Here is a 6,505-nt window from a genome sequence, read left to right as displayed (position 1 = left end):
GAGGTTCCAATAGTGGGCCAATCCATGTCTTGAACATGTGAAGAATGAACATTATCAAGAAATGCTCTAATTTCTTTAACTTCTCTGCATTCATTTGCTAGGCGAGCAACAAAGGAAGAAGGATGAGAGGGAAAATGCTTAGCATTTGCCTCTTCAAATTGTTAGTTTCATTGATCTCAGATTCTTCAATATGACAATCAATAAATTTAAGCCTGGACGAGACATCTATTTAACTTTCGGGTAGAGCATTTAGTGAATCATAATCAATTACAACATATCGATTGTATTGATCATGCTATATTTTGAAAAGCAATGCATCCATCACTTGAGATCTTTTGGCATAACATTCATAATATTTAGACTCAGCGCCATGTCTCCTCACAATTAGAAATTCAATATCTTCAACACGTCGGGGAAGGCTTCATACAATTGTAGAAATATCTTGAGGAAAGCTAATTGTATGATCACTATACTTATATTGCCCACCTCGAGCATGTGTCACTTGCAAAATGGGATTCACAGGTACTATTAGCATTTCTTCAACTTGAGTAAGAATTCTTAAAATATGAGGTTGCTCACCAGGATCCATGTTATTATACTAACAAAAACGATGGGCTCCTCTTTCACTCTTACATCGTCTGCAAAGAGGTCCTTCAGAATGTCTGACAACAACGATTCCGGGATATGATTCTTGGTAAATGTGGCACATCTAGACAACTGACAAGCTATCTATCTTTGCTCGAAACCTTTTATGCACTTCAATCATGTTTTCATCATAATGAATATGATATCTACTCGCCAAACCATGTTGAAAACCATTTCGATGAGTACAATATCTTCTAACATTTACTTCATCTTCAAGAACATGAGATTCCCTTCACAAATTTGGACTGCGTGGAATGCATCTATGAGAATGTGTTTCCAAATGTATGGTGTGCATTTCGTGAATCTGAGAGCAAGTAAAGTTCTCTCTATCATAGAAGACTTTAAAATTTAATTTGCAACTAACTATAAATGAAGAAAATGAAAAATAATCAAATGCATTCAAAATTTACATGTTTGTCTTCATGTGGATGAGGGTTATCAGATAGTTGCTCTTAGATTCTAAGAACAATGGAAGGAACATTTTTGCATGTAGTTTTTTTGCCTCTATTCAAATGAGCTGTTTCCTATTTCAAAGAAATAAAACACATTATAAAACTAAATATCCAAAAAATAAAGATTCAAAAATTGAAAATAAATCAAATACATCTACAATAGTTTTACAATTTGATCATTTGGATTCTAATTGGCCAACCGAACGAGATGACATCATGGTTTCTCCATCAAATGTCAGAAAACACAATTTCAAGGCAATTGTAAATGAGAAAATGAGAAAAATATCAAATCCACTCAAGATTTACATTTATTTGGCGATGTGGATGAACGCTATGAGATAGGTCCTATTCACTTCTAACATCAGTAGATGTAACATCTACCAAGTTAATTTCTATGCCTCTATTGGAATGACTTATGTGTTGTTCAAAGAAAATAAAATTCATTGTCTAAGTAATTAGAAATTAAAAAAACTAAAATAAAATAAAAAAGCACTAAAAATTTACATCAGTCTGGAATGTAGCTAAACAATCACTACTATAGTGAAAACCAAAATGTAATTGTGTTACCTCCATTGTGCCACACAAAATTCTATTAGGGATGACTGATTCTCTTGGTGGGACCACATTACTTTGAGAAGTGGGATTTGAAGGTCTCTTGTTTCGAGCAGTTGAATCCAAATTATCAAAAAAATGGCCAAGTAAACTATCATTCAAATCATCACAGAAAATGTCATCATTACCTCGACCATCACTTATTTGCAACCTTTGGCCATCAAAACATGCAATTGGACACACGGAAGGGTTAGGGTGGACATTTGCATGCAAAATATCGATATGGTGTTCTTCCCGATTGCAAGATGTTTCCCCAATGTTATGAACATTTTCATATGAGCATCGAAGAACAAGGCTATGCTGAGGAGGAGAATATCCTGATAATGAACTATCAACAGGAAATGTTATTTCCATTATGTCGTCCATACTATGATACTTACAAGGAACTATAGAATCATTTTGAAGAGTGGCTTCAGTCATTTTTCTCTTATATGCAGCTCTCCTACACTCATTTATCACATCCTTATTATGTTGATACCGCAAACGACAATTTTCATTAGACCTCTCACGTGATTGTGATGACAAAGTTCTTTTTCTTATACGCACGCTTGTGCCTTCAGATGACATGTCTACAATGAATAATAATTATTCATTATGCAATCATAAACATTGAACATAAAAAGTGTATATCTTATTTTTTTTTCAAGCATATAAACTTATGAAAATGTAAGGCTTTTTCCAAATGCCTAAAAACAAAAACAAATAATTTCTAAATGGCAAAAAAAACAAATGAATTCTTCCAAATGGCACAAACAAAAAAATAAGCCTAAATTTCCATGTATCATATTATAATCAAAATGGAACCCACACTACTGCGACACAAGAATCTAAAAATTTGGAACTATATATACTATCAAAATATAAATATAAATATTAAAATGAACATAAACATATAAAACTGTTTGAGAATCAATGACAAAAACCATTACAAAGATAATGTATAACATAAATCATAGAAATTATCATTATACAAACAAAGGAAAAAAGCATAACATCGAGAAACATCTACATGTAAATAAGAAAACTTTAGCGGAAACAATAGTAAATATTTTACATCACAAAGATCGATACAAACATAATTTTAAAGTATTACCATAAAGACACAGTATGTATAGAGGCAAAAATGGAAATATTTTCCACAACCACAAAGAGTATATAAAATGGAAATATTTATAAGAACTCCCAAGAATACTAAGATCCTAAGAATCCATCACCATATCCAATGGTGGAATCTCATCAACAGAATCCATATGGGCAACAATTGCAAAAACATCTCCATACTCAACTAGATCATTGCAGTCCTCTTGTGCTGTGTACCAAAACCAAGACATCTATCCATTAGTTGAACTATTAATATCTATTGGAAAATAGATGCGAGTCACCATGTCATATAATAGGAAAGGAACTTCACTGCTGTTGCACATAAGAACCAAACCATGGACTGTTTAGAATAGAAAATAGCCAGGACATTTGCTATTTATATCTGTAGAAATTTCTTCCAACAACTTCTATTTGAAACCCCAATTATCTTCAAAGTAGTCAATTCTTCGTTCAAAACACGGTTGACCAAATTGGAAATGATCTAATTCTTCAATTGACCATATAGAAGTGGACCCATCATTGACAAGGCATATCAACTGATTCATGTATATTGCTAATGACATACAACGTATGTCAGTGATTGGAATAAACAAAAAAACCCCACTCATTTTTAATTACGTCAAACCAGTAGATTGTATACCTGTATCAAGGATAATCTTCATACTCCTTGTTGAGATACAGCCAAAACATTTTACTTTTATAAAACACTACATTCTTGGGGGGTGAAGTGCCACCAAATGGAACACTAGCCCTTTTCCATACCCTATCAAGACTACTACAAACATAAAATTCAGACTACATTCCATCATAGATATGTTTTAGAACATCCCAGTCATATTTTCTGTTGCTTATATTTTTGAATAATGAAAAGAACCTCGAGTCTCCAATTCGTACTGGCCCTATGTTTTTAAATGTCTTTGTAAATGGATTCGCTAAAAAATAGTTGTGTGTTTGCGAGCATTCTGTTGGTAAGGATAAAACCACCATTGGTCCAACAACACACTCTACTCTATATCTTGAATCTATGAATCCCAAATGAAATTGATATATGTGGCCATTTTGATTAAGGTATTGTGCAGCGAAACAATTATCTCCACTATTAAGAAAATGAACAAGAAATCCAAATTGGTTCGTGGAGACATTCTTGCAACGTGAAAAGAAAGAAGGGTCTTGCAAAGAATTCTTCCATTTTTTACACACAGTTCCAAACTTTATCGCAACTGATAAAGGGAGCCACAACAACACAAGTTCAAGAACTTTGAACGGAAGATAACTCCAAATACTTGGATCCATGATGAAATAGTGAAACCACCTAACAGTAAAAAAAAAGGCATTCGATATCAAAAAAACAATTTAATGTTGAATAAAATTAAAAGTAACATAAATACATAATTTACCACACACAATTTTCCATTTTGCAAAGCAATTTTCCATTTTCTACTGAAAAATTTTAAGAAGGAAGGAACCTATGCAGACGATTTAACCCTGGGAGAAGAAACACTAACAGAGGAGTGTTTTATAGAGGATGACCAATGTAAAGGAGGATGGAGAATGTCTGTTAATTGAGACAAGCAATGATTTATTGCAACAAAAAAAAATTGATCATACATTGATATTTGAAACTGTGACAACACAGGAACAAGTTGTTGTGCAAGAAGAAATATCACATCGGCAAGGCCATTATACAGTTTAACTACCCCAAGGAGAAACCCAATTACACTAAGAAACGGTGAAAAACACAGTCGAAACCAGGTGCCAGACTTGAAATATTATAGGGAATGGTTTATGTCCCTATGGGGTCTATAAAGATACCAGATCCGCGTATGGAAGTGGAAGGAGTCTGGCATTGAGGTTAAGCGATATGCGATCGCTTGAGTTAATCTGAACCATCGGATCGTAGATCGAATCGCGAAGGTGAAATATCGCATCGATGGTCTCATTATACAGTTTAACTCCCACAAGTGGAAAACCCAATTACACAAACAAACGGTGAAAAAACATATTAGGAATGAACTGTAGGACTTGAAATATTATAGGGAATGGTTTATATCCCTATCGGGTTCGTAAAGATATCGGATCGGTGTATGGAAGTGGAAGGAGTCTAGCATTGAGCTTGAGCGATATGCGACTGCGCGACTTAATGTTAAGCGTCAGATCACAGATTGGATCGATGATCAAGATTTGATCGTAAATTGTAATGAGAGGAAGTGCAGATAGCAGTGCACAATGTGAAGGCTTTGAGACCTGGAACTGATGGGTGTATAGTGGCAAATCTATAAAATTTGGGATCCAATATATATATGATTCAGAGCGGCTTTCTTGTGTAATCCATATATTTCTATTAAAGTGGTTTAATGCTAAAACATACGTTAACGCTCTGATATCACATATCGGAGTGGAAGGGGCGATGAACATACATATATATACGTATCACCATGGAAGGACTGATGGCTGATTGTGATGAGGTTAAACCTCGGGAAACATGACAAGGCTATACGGAAGGGCGGAAAGCTATGTTTATGCAGGCATTTTCCATTGTGAATTGTTTATAAGGAAATATGTGCCGATAAGAGATTTATGTGTTAAAAACATATGTAACCAAAGGTTTTGTAAGGGGAAGCTTATATGTGTGATATAAGGTTTTGTAAAGGTTGTGAAGTGGTTTTAAGTCCCGATCTTTAGGGAGAAGATCAACACCAGAGAAGGAATAAATTTTGGGAGAGCATTTAAAAAAAAGACCAGAACCTTCTTTTTTCTACGGGCTAGGATATCACAAAGGCATTGAGGTTGAGCGATATGCAATCGCACGAGTTAATTTGAACCGTCAGATCACAGATTGAATCGGGAAGGCGAAATATCGCATCGGTGGGCTCATTATATAGTTTAACTCCCACAAGTGGAAAACCCAATTACACAAACAAACAGTGAAAAACACAGTAGGAATCAATTGCCGAACTTGAAATATTATAGGGAATGGTTTATATCCCTATCGGGTCCGTAAAGATATCGCATCGGCGTATGGAAGCAGAAGGAGTTCGGAATTCAGCTTGAGCGATATGAAATCGCATGACTTAATCTCAACCATCGGATCACGGATCGAATCGAGGGTCAACATCTGATTGCAAATCGTAATCGGAGGAAGCGCAGATCGGAGTGTGCAATGAAAAGGCTTAGAGACCCGAAACTAATGGGCATATAGTGGTGAATCTATAAAATTTGATATCCACTATATATATGATTCAGAGTGGGTGTCCTATGCAATCCATATATTTTTGTTAAAGTGGTTTAATGCTAGAACATACATTAACGCTCTGATATCGCATATCAGAGCGGAAGGGGCGATGAAGATACATATATATACATATGACCGTGGTAGGATTGATGGCCGATTGCGATGAGGTTAAACCTCAGAAAATGTGACAATGTTGTATGGAAGGGTAGAAAGGTATGTTTATGCGGGCATTTTCCTTTGTAAATGGTTTATACACAATCGATTCCCTTCTTTTTTTCCCACGGGCTAGTCATCTCATTTGAATTAAAGTGGAAAAATATCACGGAAAGAAAAATTGTACATACCTATAAGATCGATTTCTAAACGTGTTTGAAACCTGAAAATATAGTAATTCCAACAACCTTAAGTGCTAAGAAAGAAATGCATGCATCCATGGAGCATTTGAAAATCACTAAGAAAGCAT

Source organism: Pinus tabuliformis, chromosome 6 (assembly GCF_031772625.1).
Source record: "Pinus tabuliformis cultivar Carrire ecotype Pingquan chromosome 6, CPIR1, whole genome shotgun sequence".
Lineage (NCBI taxonomy): Eukaryota > Viridiplantae > Streptophyta > Pinopsida > Pinales > Pinaceae > Pinus > Pinus tabuliformis.
The sequence above is the reverse complement of the archived record's forward strand: the minus strand, read 5'-3'. Positions refer to the sequence as shown.